Source organism: Rhinopithecus roxellana, chromosome 1 (assembly GCF_007565055.1).
Source record: "Rhinopithecus roxellana isolate Shanxi Qingling chromosome 1, ASM756505v1, whole genome shotgun sequence".
In the NCBI taxonomy this organism is placed as follows: Eukaryota; Metazoa; Chordata; class Mammalia; order Primates; family Cercopithecidae; genus Rhinopithecus; species Rhinopithecus roxellana.
The window spans coordinates 198,645,195-198,660,204 of NC_044549.1; positions in this window are offsets into that span (position 1 = coordinate 198,645,195).

Below are 15,010 nucleotides of genomic sequence, written 5' to 3' on the forward strand. Positions count from 1 at the left end.
GAGGCAACGCTTAGACTAAAATCTACATCTTGTAACTCTGAGTCTCGGATTCTTTTCATCCCCCACTCAGCTTTCTAGTGGGATATAAGTGAACAGGGTTTTTGTTGTTGTTCTTTTTCGTTTTTTTGTTTTTTGAGACGGAGTCTCCCTCTCTTGCCCAGACTGGAGTGCAGTGGCGCGATCTCGGCTCACTGCAAGCTCTGCCTCCCGGGTTCACGCCATTCTCCTGGCTCAGCCTGCCAAGCAGCTGGGACTACAGGTGCCCACCACCACACCCAGCTAATTTTTTGTCTTTTTAGTAGACACGGGGTTTCAACGTGTTAGCCAGGATGGACTCGATCTCCTGACCTTGTGATCTGCCCGCCTCGGCCTCCCAAAGTGCTGGGATTACGGGCGTGAGCCACCACCGGGCACGGCTGAATAGGGTTTTTTTTTTAAAGTTCCGGAACTGGATGGCTGCCCACAAGAGGGCACCCATGCCTCTCTGCATGTGAGTGTGGAACCTGGCGGACTGCTGTGATGCTCTTTGGGAGGACAGTCGGCATTTTCCACTTCCAGCAGCAGGTGGCAGTATGGGCAAGAGTATCATCACCCATCTTTCCTCTCCCGCCCATGTGCTTACATCTGGGCTGCTGAGACCTGTGAACTTCAAATCGAGTATACCTGTCCTCCAATCTTGTCTTTATTTAAAAACTTGATGTGTTGTTCACCATTTTTGGACATTAATTTTGATGAAAAAAACTTGCATTCAAATATTATTTCTCTTGCTTACTGAGTGTTGGTACCCCCCTAAATTTTGTGCCCCAGGTGAATGCCTCACTCATCTCACTAGTCCCTGCCCTGCCTCAGAGGTACACAGTTTGGGGCATTTCCCAGGGGTTATGCAAAAAATGATCGTTGTTCGTGACTCAGTTTCTATTATTCTTTTCCTTTCAATTACTCCTTACTAGAATTGAGCTACCTTGGCGCAGGCCTAGGGAGCAGGCTTTCTTTCCCACCTCCTTTTTGCAATTGCCCTTTTCCCTTTTACAAAAAAAAGGCCAGCTCTTCACCCTTCCTGCTCTTACCATGGGGTGTGCCCTGGTGTGTAAAAAATCTTGGGGATGCCAAGCAAAAGACAACTTGAAATATTGGTTTAGGTGTTAAGTAAAAGGCCGTGTGAAAAATCCTTTTACAAACTTAGTGGGTTCCAATCCTTTGCCTTTAACCTCCGAGAAGAGCTTAATCAAGTTCTCAGCTGATAGACCATATAAAGTAGTTTCCAATGACAGAATACTTTTTTCTTTTTAACAATTTATTTAATTTTACTTTAAGTTCCGGTTTACACGTGCAGAATGTGTAGGTCTGTTACATAGGTATACATGTGCCGCAGTGGTTTCCTGCACCTATAAACCCGTCATCTAGGTTTTAAGCCCCACATGCATTAGGTATTTGGCCTAATGTTCTCCCTCCCGACAGAACACTTTTGACTTTTACCTTGGAAGCTCAAGTGCTAAGTGACACTGCTATAACAAAACTCCTTTCAGTCTTACCAACTTACTTATTGGAACAAAGTTTCTCAACATTAACAACTCTAAAAGTGAAAAATAGGAATCTTATTGATGCTGAATCCTGCTGTATTCTGCTGGATATGTGATCCAATTTTTAAGAACTCTATTCATCCGATTAAGAGTATTGTTTAATTATGTTTATAAAAATCTGTCCTAGACCTGTGATACTTTGATCAATTGTGCTAACGGTAATTGTGTGAGGGGAATGCTAGAAAACTAAGTGGGAGGGGCACGGGCCTAAGCCCTTTCTTGGAGAACAGTGCTACCCTCGGCATCTGTGAAGACAGCCAAGCAGGAGGAGGTTTCTGGGAAGGATCCTTCCGTGAGCTCTTGGTCTTCACTAGTGCGTGGGAGCCGTGTGCACAGACCTGGCTGTCTTGCTTTCTTCTCCTCGCCCCACCACCTCTGCCGTGCCTGTTCCTGTTCCTCCTTTCCCTTCTGGTCATTCCTTCACCCTTCCTCACCCTAGCCCATCCCAGCCAAGGGGAGGGAGAGCTGAAAGGAGGAAGTACAGATGAATACCCTCCATGTGGAGAAAGGGGTGCATGGGTGACCTGGGGCTGGTCCTGGCAGTACTGGCTGTGGGACCCTGGAGAAGGCCTGTGGGACATCTTGGCCCCCAGTTTCTTCATCCACAAAATGAGGTTTGGATTAGATAATCTGTAAGACCCCTGAGTTCAAGATTGTATGCTCTGTTCTCAGGAATGTTTTGTAGAATCCTTTCCAGATAAGAAAGCTATTTTGTAGAATGGAAATGGTGGCTGTTTCCTCTGCCCAGGCAAGGCTCGTCCCTTGCACTGGCCATCTCATTTTCTGCAGTGACTATTGGCCATTGCTATCTCTTGAATCCCAAATGTGTACACATTCAGACACCTGGTAGACATCACTACCTAGAAGCCTTTAGGCACCTATGTCAACATGTCCAAAAGGGAACTCAGAGTCCTTCCACTCAAGTCTGCCCCTGTTCCTTAGTTTACCATCTCAGTGAAGATCCTCACCTACCCAGTTACCCAAGCCCCAAACCTGTGGGACATCGTAGGTGACTCATTGTCTGTCTTGAGACACTTGAGATCCAAGTAATTACCAGGACTCTGTGATTTTTGCTTCCCAAGGAACTCTCTGATCTGTTCACGCTCCTCCAATTCCATTGCTGTGGGGCTCAAGTCTCCTGCTTGAACCATTGCAAATAACATTCTTACTGTTTCCATAACTCCCCCATGTCTCTCCCACCCATGACCTTTGCTGCATAACCACTAGTCGTATGGGAGAGAAAGGCTGCTTCAGGCCTTGGTTGGAGCTGGCCCATGGAAAACGATCTTCTCTTCTACGCACAAACATGCACTTCTTTGCCTCATCTGAAAACACTGCTCTGCTGGTGTGGCCCTAATGCCTTAGACCCCCAGGTGACACTTTTTCCTTTGATTTTGGCTTTGCACAGATAAAAAGGAGATATTAATAAAAACAAAGCTAACAATGTTTGCACTGACCCCAAAGCCCCTCACCATGAGCTGGGCAATATTTAATATTCATAAACCTAGGAGGGAGGTATTACTAAACTTATTTCATAATTGAGGAAAATGAAGTATAAAGATAACTTTTGTGAGAACATTCAGTGACGGGCCTGGAATTTCAGCACAGGTCTGTTGGGTTCCAAAGCCCACATGCCATCTGCTATATAAATCAAGTCCTTCCTGGATCTTGAAGAAAGTTTTCAGATTTTCTTGATGCGATTGTGAAAGATTTGTAAAGGAGAGTTGATAGTGGTGTATATTGATGTGTATTTGCGATTGGTGGTACAGCATCCTGTAAAAACACATTTTCCACTCAGATTTTCTAGGGTTATTCTGAGGCCTAATGGTAGGCTCTACCTCACCTGTTTTTCGTGGGTGACTCATTTGTGAGCATGGTTTATGAATCTTTCTTTCAGGCTGAAAATCATGGCACAACCCACAAAACAACTAACCTTTTTCTCCACTAGGAGGCACTGTTGTTTCATGCAATGTGAGAACACAGCCAGAGGAGAAACATCAACGCAATCTTTATTTTTTAATTTTTATTTATTTAGTTTTTTGAGATGGAGTCTCATTCTGTCGCCCAGGTTGGAGTGCAGTGATGTGATCTCAGCTCACTGCAACCTCCGCCTCCTGGCTTCAAGGGATTCTCCTGCTTCAGCCTTCATAGTAGCGAGAATTACAGGTGTGCTCCACCATGCCTGGCTAATTTTTGTATTTTCAGTAGAGACAGGGTTTCACCATGTTGGCAGGCTGGTCTTGAACTCCTGACCTCAGGTGATCCGCCCACCTTGCCCTCCTAAAGTGCTGGGATTACAGGCATGAACCACCATGTCTGGCCCAATGCAATCTTTAGAAGAAGAAACTGAGGCACAGGGAGGCTAAATGACCAGCTATGGTCACATGCCTTGCTAGAGAATGAGCCCAGGAGTCTCACTTTTTTAGTATTAAGTGGCTTTTTGCAAACCATTTCTCCAAATCAACACCTGGTAAGTATTGAGTGCCTACTATGCAGCAAGCACTCTGCCTGGAGCCTGCTCTTGAGTTGTTGTTTACCACCTGACAGGACACTCAGCATTTTAAAGAGCTCAAAAACAAATGGATGGAGCTGCTTTTGAGAGTAGCTCTCCTGGTTTGCACTGTTGAGAAAATTGGACAATACGGTAGGAAAATGTTTTTTGGATGAGGACAGGCAAGCCAAACAGCTGGGCCAAGGCAAGTTAGGAAACTAGGGCTTTCTCTAACCTCTAGGGTTTTCTTAAACCAGGTTGTCAGTGGCAGTGACACTAGGTCAGAAAGAAACTCTAGATTTAGATTCCAGCTCTGCCACCTTCTAGTCTTGTGGCCTTGGAGAAGTCACACTGTTTGAACTGTGGTTTCTTCATCTGCATGATTTGAAATGGGAAGAGCAGCAGAGCCAAGTTCACAGACACAAAAGCTGAAGACCAGTTTCTTAGCCTCTCAAGTCAGCCATGGCTGGTTTATCTGTGGTTACTGTATCACTTCATATCACCTATGAATGATTCTCTCCAAGGTCATTGGTGAAGGCAGCAGAGAAGCACCTGGAATCCACATCTGTTTAGCTACCACATACCCTGCTTCCACGAGCCAGGCCAGCTTTTTGTGATGAGAGATGTGCACGGGGAGGTGAAGAACAGATCATCCACTGGGAAGCACAGTGACCCAGGCTTAGGATCACTCTCTCTGAGGCGGTTATCCCATCTGGCAAGTGGGCTTATTCCCTCCCTCACACTGCTGTTGTGGACTACACCTGTGTAAAGGCTCTGCCCTGCTGCTTGGCACACAATTATGAAGATCGTGGAACAATAGTACCGATGAAAAGCTTTAGAAATGAAACTCCCCTACATAAGAGATAACAAAAAGCATGACCTTTACCTGGGTAGGAAAAACCACAGTGAGCTCAGCTGTGTCCTAGTTCCTTATTATACAAGAAAGACAATTCTCTAGGGAAAATAGTCAGGCAATGCAGTTAGCTCTGAACTAATAAGGATCTGGCCAAATTGAAAGTTAAGTCAGTGGTACAATCACCTGAAGTAGTTTCTAGAAAACCGAATACCTCGGCTGCACGCTAGACTGGTTAAATCAGAATCTCTGGGGAGCAGAATCAGGCACTGGTAGTGTTTAAACTCCCCAGGTGATTCCAAGATATAGTGGTTGGAAACCACTGACTTACGTGAAGCCAGCTGCCTCCTAATTTAGGCTTTTGGAAAGAACTCATCAGCCCTAGAATATCTCTTCCCATGGTCTTCCTCAAGAAATTCCCACCACTCTAGCTATTGAGCAATGGTACCATGCACACTAACCAGGTTTGGTGACAATCAGATTGGTTGTTTTAAATTGATTTTAACAAGAAGCAGAGGTTGGAGTTGAAGAACTTAGTGTAATCAGTTAGTTTCAGTAGGAAGTAGGCATGCTTATCAGCTAGGATTAGATTTGGTTGAAAATCCAGAATAACAGGGACTTGGCCAGGTATGATGGCCCTCTCCTGTAATCCCAGCTACTCAGGCGGCTGAAGCAGGATGATTGCTTGAGCCCAGCAGTTTGAGATCAGCCTAAGCAATATAGCAAGACCCTCATCTTTAAAAAGAATAATAATAAAATAAAATATATTTTAAAAAATAAAAACAGAGACTTAAATAAGATAGAAAACTTGAGCCAGGTAGTCCAGTGCTGATCTGGCCTCTTCGTGGTCATTGGAGATCAAAGTTCCTTCTGTTTTTCCACTCTACCATCCTAGCACGGAGCGTCCATCTTTGAGGTCACCTCAGGGTCCATGATGGCTGCTGGAGCTCCAGCCATTATTATCCCCACTTCAGAAAGGAAGAATGGGTAAGAAAGGTCTAGTCAGCTTCCTTTTTTTTTTTTCTTGAGACGGAGTTTCATTCTTGCTGCCCAGGCTGGAGTGCAATGGCGTGATCTCAGCTCACCACAACCTCTGCCTCCCAGGTTCAAGTGATTCTCCTGCCTCAGCCTCCTGAGTAGCTGGGATTACAGGCATGCGCCACCATACCCAGCTAATTTTGTATTTTTAGTAAAGACGAGGTTTCTCCATGTTGGTCAGGCTGGTGAACCCCCAACCTCAGGTGATCTGCCTGGTTCGGCCTCCCAAAGTGCTGGGGTTACAGGCATGAGCCACCGTGCATGGCCTCCGGTCAGCTTCCTTTAAGGAGCTTTCTCTTTTCCTTGTATTTATCTCATAGGCCAGAACTTTTTCCAGTGTGTAGCTGTAAGAAAGGCTGAGAAGTCTGAGAAGTGCAATCTTTTAGGTAGTTACCTTGACACCCAAATTAAATTAAACTCTTTAAGGAAAGGGCAAATGGGAAGCAACTAGAAGTTTGTGTCATGGAGCCATTGCAGACCCAAAGCCTGAATGTTGGAGGGAACTGGAAACCAGGGGGCAGGAGAATTAAAAGATCTTAAAGACTACATGATGACTCATCCATCTGGTTCCCAAAAGCTTGCTCCTATGAGTCTTTCAGTAGAGGAAGAATGTTTTCAATTGTGCGGCTGGGTTAAATCCTAGTTCCTTTTCCACAAATTCCTAGTTCCTAAGCATGGCTGTCTCAGTCTTTGCTTTGGAATCAGCCCTTTCAAGAGGCCTCTTCTTGAAGAGCATGAACCTAGGAGAGTGCTATGCCCCCAGGTACCTTCCTACCTGCCTATTCCTGCATGGTAGGATCATTGATGGCTGGCTCTGTGACTCTGTGGCAGAGCTTGACTAAACTTTGCACAGCCTTTTGATTCTCCCACTCCCTTGGAGAGCTAGTTGCACCCTTTACCAGTCATGTCCCAGTAGGAGACAGAATCCAACTCAGTTCATAAGACTGTAATGAGGCCAGGCATGGTGGCTCAAGCCTGTAATCCCAGCACTTTGGGAGGCCGAAGTGGGCAGATCACCTGAGGTCAGGAGTTCGAGACAAGCCTGGCCAACATGCTGAAACCCCGTCTTTACTAAAAATACAAAAATTAGCTGGGCATGGTGGCACGTATCTGTAATCCCAGCTACTTAGGAGGTTGAGGCAGGAGAATTACTTGGACTCAGGAGACAGAGGTTGCAGTGAGCCGAGATCACACCACTGCACTCCAGCGTGGGTGACAGAGTGTGACTCTGTCTCAAAAAAAAAAAAAAAAAAAAAGAAAAAAAAAAAAGACTGAAGGGATTACAGTCAGTCCTCAATTTATACAGTTCTGACATGCTTAAATATCAATGACCACAGTTTAACAAAGCCCCAACCAGATAGTTCAAATTTCAGCTACGTTGTTATACTGGTAAAGTATAATTTTATTTTATTTCATTTTTTATTGAGATGGAGTCTTGCTGTGTCACCCAGGCTGGAGTGCAGTGGCATGATCTTGGCTCACTGCAAGCTCTGCCTCCTGGGTTCAATAGATTCTCTAGCCCCAGCCTCCTGAATAGCTGGGACTACAGGCACATGCCACCACATCTAGCTGATTTTTGTATTTTTAGTAGAGATGGGGTTTCACCATGTTGGCCAGGCTGGTCTCGAACTCCTAACCTCCAGTAATTTACCCCCCTTGGCCTCCCAAAGTGCTGGGATTACAGGTGTGAGCCACTGCACCTGGCCCCTTGCTAAAGTATAATTTCAATGCTAACTCTTCAGGCCACACATCACTAACAGATGTGCTGCATGATCAGTGACCCACCACATCACTTCTTTCAAAGTGTATTGGTGACTGGGCACCATGTACCTGTTATTCAGCTCATCCATTGACAGCAAAGTGTGTAGTTGTGTTGCACTTTGCCTTCTGGTGAGAAATTCATGTGACAGTTTACAAAAATGGATAATTGAAAGAGGGAACTGACTAATAAATATAAAAATGCAGCAAAGAAATGCAAAACGAGAATGATGGAAGTGAGGTTTGTGTAGAATATAAACGGAGTTAGAAAAGAAAAAGCTGACTGTGGGAAGGTGGATGCTGCTGCTGTTTGAAGTTCTGGATATGCAACCAGAGGAATGTAGTGACTGTGAGCTTATCTACATAAACGAGAAAAATGCCTGTGGTAAAAAGGATGAAGATGTCCTGGAGGAAATGATGCCAACAAAAAACCATGTAAAGGAATTCTTAGAGATATTTTGTGAATTGAAAGCAAAAAAGATAAAATGTAAGAACGAATCCAAGCCTGAGAAAGGACGATGACCATTTTCCGGGAACAGAAAAGATACTCACTGAATCAAAATCTATATATGATGGGAAGGAAGTGGCAAGCACTGTCCAAACTGTTCTCGGTAAGATTTTCACAAAGAAAACACTTTAATTTCCAATAGTTCTCATGTTTTCAATTAGTGTATTTAATGTCAATTTTTGTGACTTTTTCTCTTACTGACAGTAAGAAAGTTCAATGTTTTGGCAAACATTTTTGAAAGGTCAGAGGACAATCGCCATCTTCCACATTGATTATTAAGATTGTTTTGCATGGTTTCAGCTTGCATGGCCATTTCACAGTCCCACACCACTGTGCAAAGTGAGGGTTTCCCATACTTACACAGCTCTGGGTGCTATTCAGTGAAACGACAAGGGATATTGAGGCATTCAGAAGCTAGCAACAGCGGGAAGTACCCTGTCAGGAAGAAGGCCACAGGAGCAAATAATGCTGCTGGAGCCATAGCCGGTCCACACAATAAGAGATCTCTCAGTGGAGGACATAGCCATAGACAGAAAATGCAGCAAAGCACACAGAGGAGGCTGGGAGGAAACAGTCCAGCACCTGCCTCTGTACAACCTCTTAACTCTTGCAGGTGCTTTCCACTGGGGGAACCCAGCTGGAAGCCAGCTAGCCGTGGGTCCAGGCAATGCAGTCTGGTCAGACTCCCAGGGAACAGAGCTGAGTGGAGATGGATGGAGCCCAGTTGCGGGCTTACATACACTTAACATTGTACTTTTTTTTTTTTTTAGACAGTCTCACTCTGTCACCCAGGCTGGAGTGCAATGGCGCAATCTTGGCTCACTGCAACCTCCACCTCCCGGGTTCAAGCAGTTCTTCTGCCTCAGCCTCCCAAGTAGCTGAGATTACAGGCATGAGCCACCACACCTGGCTAATTTTTGTAGTTTTAGTAGAGATAGCATTTCACCATGTTGTCCAGGCTGGTTTTGAACTGCTGACCTCAGGTGATCCGCCTGCCTCCCAAAGGGCTGGGGTTACAGGAGTGAGCCACTGCGCCTGGCCGTACCTTCATGTTTATGTCCATGTCCTGCAGTTGAGGACAAAGCCATCTGCATCTCTGAGTACCACTGATAAAGACAAAGTAAGCAGAGGTGGAATCCAGGTTTCCATGCTCTCAGTGTGGGGCTCCTAACATCCCCGGTGCTCCAGCATCCCCTTGGAGCTGCTTGTCAGCTTGACTAGGACAATACACACAGAGTTAGAGGTGAATGGGGAGGGAAAAAAGTCAACAAAATCTTTCTTCCTGGCCCCCCAGAAGTGTTTTGGGGCTCTAAAATACAAGCATATGCTTCAGATGTTTCCAATGAACACTTTCCATGTCAAATATAACTCTGAATTTGTTTTCTTTTATTCCTGGCAAGCTGTGTTGCTTCTGGATTTTTAATACTCAGACCCTACAAAATGTATCTCTCACTGTTTTTCATCCAGTGTTTTAAGAAAAATTTCTATTGACAGTCCACAAAACTCAGTAGATTTTAATCAAGATAGGCTGGGAAAGGTTCAGATTATATCCCAAAGACAATGGTTAGAATGGCAGGGCAGGTGTGGGTACACCTCTCTCAGATGTTGCTGTATAGGAAATGTAGTGCTTGGAATTGAGGTTTATAGTATTTTACTTTCTGACATGATAGTTTCTGTAACTTATATAAGGGATTTGTGTGTGTGTGTGTGTGTGTGTGTGTGTGTGTGCGCGTGTTTTAGTTACATATTTGGAAATCTATTGGGGATTTGGGGCACTCATTAAGCCAGAGTTTATCATTTAAATCGGAAAGAGGGTGCTATTCTGCAGAACACTTTATTTCCATGAATGGTCTACCATTAGGAGATGGCTGTATGTTGCCATATTGCTCTAGGGCTGGTTCAGGGATAATCCTTTCCATATGGGAGCTCCCAGGCTCAGAAGTCTCCCCACTAAGCCTATCTAGAATGCCCCTCAGTGCCCACTTAAGTCACCTGTGCTGCTGGTTTCCTTGCAAGAGGACTAAGAGGATCAGCCAGGCAGCGTTTCAAAACCTTGCCACTATTGGCATTTGGGGCTGGATAATTCTTTGTTGTGGGGGCTGTCCTGTGAACTATAGGATGTTTTCCAGCATCCCTGGCCCCTGCCTGCTAGACGCCAGCAATACCCTGCTTCAGCTGTGATAACCAAAAATGTCCGCAGACAAGTCCAAATGTCCCCTGGGGGGCAAAATTACCCCCATTTGAGAAGCTGAGAACCACTGAGGTAGACGGTAGCTACAAAGTTCCTCACAGAAAGATGCCATGCAAAATGTAGTAGTTGAAGTAGAATTTATTTTTTGTTTGATGCTTCTAATTGCAATTCTGTTACTTAACATCACATAAGGAAACCATATTTCCCAAAGCAAAATTCAGAATGCACAACAAAAGCTTTTTTAAAAAAACAAAAACAAAAACTCTTGTACAAATGTATTTACTCACCACCACTATACAATTTAAGTCACATTTATATAGGGATTTTTTTTTCTGCTCTCTTCCCCCTTTATCCTTCACAGGTATTTCCCTTAATCAATCTCTTGTATGTTTACTTCCTTCTTGGCCTCTGCTACTAGGAGAACTTAAATGGATTCAAAGACTCAAAAAAAGTGGTAGTGGCAGCTGAAGCCAATATGGCTGTGGAGGGCACCACTCAGATCGCTTTAATAGAACCTGCCACAAGGAGCAGAGTTGACTGACAGCCTTGGCTGCCACCCCTAAGGACACTAGATTAGACTTACCCTGGCTGCCTCTGGGCAGTGACTGAATACATAGGAGCATTTGTGCTGATCCATTCCCTCCCAACAAGGGTGACTCCTCTCATGGAGAATTTTAGCTTGGGAACCCCCCAGCAATCTGGCCAAGATGTTCTCATAACTGTACTGCAGTCTGAGGTTCTCCCTACCCAGCCTTTCCTGCTCTCTCTTTTACACAGGTGTGGGACCTGTGTTGTGGAGGGCTTTCCCTGCCTACTCCTGCTCCCTTGAACCCTGGATCCTTCACAGGTGTTGCTCCCAAAACATCTCTTATACTTCTGTCTGCTTCTCAGAGGACAGACAAGTAATGAATTCCCTTCACTAAAACAAAATTATGCAAAATATAATATGTATAATAAAATTATACAATCTATAACAAGGTAATGGAATAATTATACTATTAAAATCAGAGATGTACCAGAAAATCAGCATGTACAATTACCTTAGCTTTGCTTCCCTTAGACGTGTTCTCTTAGGAAAGGATTGCATTCCTAAGAGAATTATCTGTGCTAAGGAACAGCCACTCCATAGTTGCCTTCCCCACCCCTCCACCTGGAACTTTCTCTAATAATATAGAAGACACCTGCACACCAATGGTATCGTAATCCTTTTTTCCTGACATGGCTTTGGATTCCCTTCTACCCAGATAGAGGAATGGAACCCTGGATCCATTCAGTTCACAGAGACACGAATCCTCTAAGCTAAGATGTCATTTCACCCTCACCCGCAAACAAACCTGCTTCCTTGTTCTTGTCCATCCCTCCTCCTCTTCCTCTTCACATGTGATGATCGTTATCCAACATGAAGATATGAGTCTGGGATATAGAGCAGGCTGAAACTTAAGGTCTGAGGCTTTGCCTTTGTAGCCAGAGAGAGAAAAGTAGTCCCTGACAGCTGGCCCTTACAGGCCAGGTGCTCACGGCTGGGCTGTAATGTTTTCCTGCTGAACCACAGCCTACCTCACAGATTGCCAGCATCAGACAGGGGCTGGCAAAAACAAGACCATTCTGTAATCATGTCTGAGTAGAGACAAAAACAAGGTCACCGTGTGAATCACAAGAATCACCAAACATCTCCCACTCCAGTTAACACAACTGACTGCTTGCTGTTTTTTTAACCAATCATAGCTTTAGCCCTGCTGCACGCATTCCACCTTCAACATAAAAATTAAGATGCCCTTTCCTAGTATTGCTCCTGATAGCATTCAATCCAGAGCAAATCCCTGCTTCCTGAAGACATTTCTCAAATCACTTAACACGAGCCCATATATATTAGAAGTCCCTTCTAACACCGTCTTACCGAGACACTCCATGGTTCCTTATCACAGACAGACTCCCCCATTGCAACAAATTTTAAAAAGTCCATTTTGTTCCTGGGGAGCTCTGGCTACAGGGCACAGGCAGTAGTTGGTTAGGTCCTGGCCAGTTCTATGACTCCTGCTCCCAAGGTGCTAGATTCTGCCTATGAAAGAAAAGGATAAGAAATTAAAGAGTACAAGACAATGCGGAGGAAAAGGATTTCAGGACAGACAGCTCAGGTGGGGATGAATCTTCTGACCAGAGTTCTCACTCCAACTTTAGTTGCCCTGCGACCTTGAACAATTCATACCAATTCTTCCTCACTGGTAAAGTGGAAATATATTTAACCTTCACAGGGCTGTAAAATAAGCTCCAAACCAACCAAGACCAACACCAAGCTGTGTACAGTGGTCAGCCTACGGAAAACCCGTGCTGCACAGGTGGGAGACACTGGTGAGTTGAGGAGAAGACCGATGGTCCTAAGAACTGAGGAGGAGATGAACAGAGAGAGAGTGAAAATCTGGTCATTTTGGAAGAGAGAAGAGCTAAGAACATCAAGGGGAAACAAAGCTGGAAATAGGAATTTCGGACACTGATATGGTTTTGGTCATTCCCTCCAAATCTCATGTTGAAATGTGATCTCCAGTGTTGGAGGTGGGGCCTGGTGGGAGGTGGTTGGATCATGGGGGGTGGACCCCTCATGAATGGCTTAGCACTGTCACCTAATTCTCTTGGTGATGAGTGAGTTCTCACTTTATGAATTCACCCAAGAACTTGTTGTTTAAAAGGAGCCTGGCACCTCCTGCTCTCTCTTGCTCCCTCTCTTGCCATGTGGCATGCTACCTCCCCTTCACCTTCTGCCATGACAGGAAGCTTCCTGATGCCCTCACTAGACGCAGATGCTGGCACCATGCTTTGTGTACAGCTTGCAGAACCATGAGCCAAATAAACCTCTTTTCTTTATAAACTACCCAGCCTCAGGTGTTCCTTTATAGCACTGCAAATGGACTAACACAGAGACAGAGGAAAGTGGTGACCAGCTTTATCCTAACTGGGAATTCCTTGCCCTTGAAGGGTACCTCAGCTTACGACCGTCTTGCTAGGGGAAAAGAGATCTGGGGAGCCACTGGGAACTGCAGCAGAGAAATAGTGGTAGCAGATAAGGAGCAACATTGGACAGATGAGTGTTGAGAGAGAGGCCAAGAAAGACAGGAGAGGGACATCTATTCCTGGGAACGAGGTCCACAAGTCCACAAGCCTGGAAAGCAGGCTCAGAGGGAGCCACAGCTGAACAGTGCTCCCCTTACCTTCCTTTGTCCAGGTAAGGACTCCACAGCAGGGGCCAGGTCCCAGCCTCCCAGTGGCCTTCATGGTGCTCTTCCCAAGACTCAACCTTGGGTCTCCTGAACAGTCACAAAGTCAGAAACACACAGGTCTTTCAGGAGAGTAGAACAATTCTCGAGGGTCACCTTCCAGAAATGCAGGAGACCAAAGTCAACATCTCCACTTCTAACTAGCAGGTGGAAGTAGAGAGTACCAGTTAGGAAAACCAGTGCTTCCAGGAAAGACTAGACCTAATGGAACTGTGAACTCAAAGAGGAGAAAACAGAAAGGTTCTTGGAAGGTTTTTGGTACTTCTGGGCCAACTTAGTGAAGAATGAGCCTAGCTCTAGGCCTTTAAGCCATGCTACCCCGTCACACTGCTTACATTTTTAGCTGTGTACTTTACCTGTGGGAGGACTGTCGGGTCCCAGGTGGGGAAATGTATGCTGCAAAAGAAAAAGCTGGTCAAAACTAGGATGTAGGGGTGTCTGTTGGCACAAACTATTTTTGCTCTCGTTGGTGAAAATGTCTCACTTAGCAACTCACTTGGCAAAGCCCTTAGTACAGTCTCATGGGTAAACGGGGCTCATTGGCCACTCCCCTTTGTCCTCAGTTGGGGTTCTAGCCCCTTCCTCACTCACAGGCTGATGGTCTTGAACCTGGTTACAAGGGGTTTCTGGGCCCTAATTAGAACCACAAGTTCCCCACTGATGAGTGCCTCGCCTCTCCCCAGGACTCTGCAGAAGGCCCCGGGGGAGGAGGCAAGGCCTCAGCTCACGGCCTCCTACAGCCCAGCTGCCCCACCCTTGGGCTCTGTGTGGGGCTGGGCTGGTGCCTGCAGGGCTGAGCTTGAACTGCCATCCTGAGACTAACCATGGACCCAACCACACCTCGGGACCCCCATCCCCACTGTCCAATGACCACACCCGGTCCCTGGGGACTCCTTCCCATCTCTTCTCCCCTTCCCCTCCCTTCTCTTCCTCACCCCTATCCCAGGCATCACCCTCTGTGGCCTCCTCCTTCTCCAGGCTCTTCTTTCTCAAGGGTCTTTGTCACTTACTGTTGGAGGATTTTGTACCCGCTCTGGCCTGGGTATCTTTCCCCCCAGTTGTCTATAGTTTAAAATCATGGCTTGGAAGTGGAAGGCAGGATGAAGAGAGGTGACAGTTGATTAAAAAATATGCCTCAGGCTGGGCGTGGTGGCTCACGCCTGTAATCCCAGCACTTTGGGAGGCTGAGGTGGGTGGATTACGACATCAGGAGATTGAGACCATCCTGGCCAACATGGTGAAACCCCGTTTCTACTAAAAATTCAAAAAATTAACCCGGTGTGGCGGTGCACTCCTGTAGTCCCAGCTACTTGGGAGGCTGA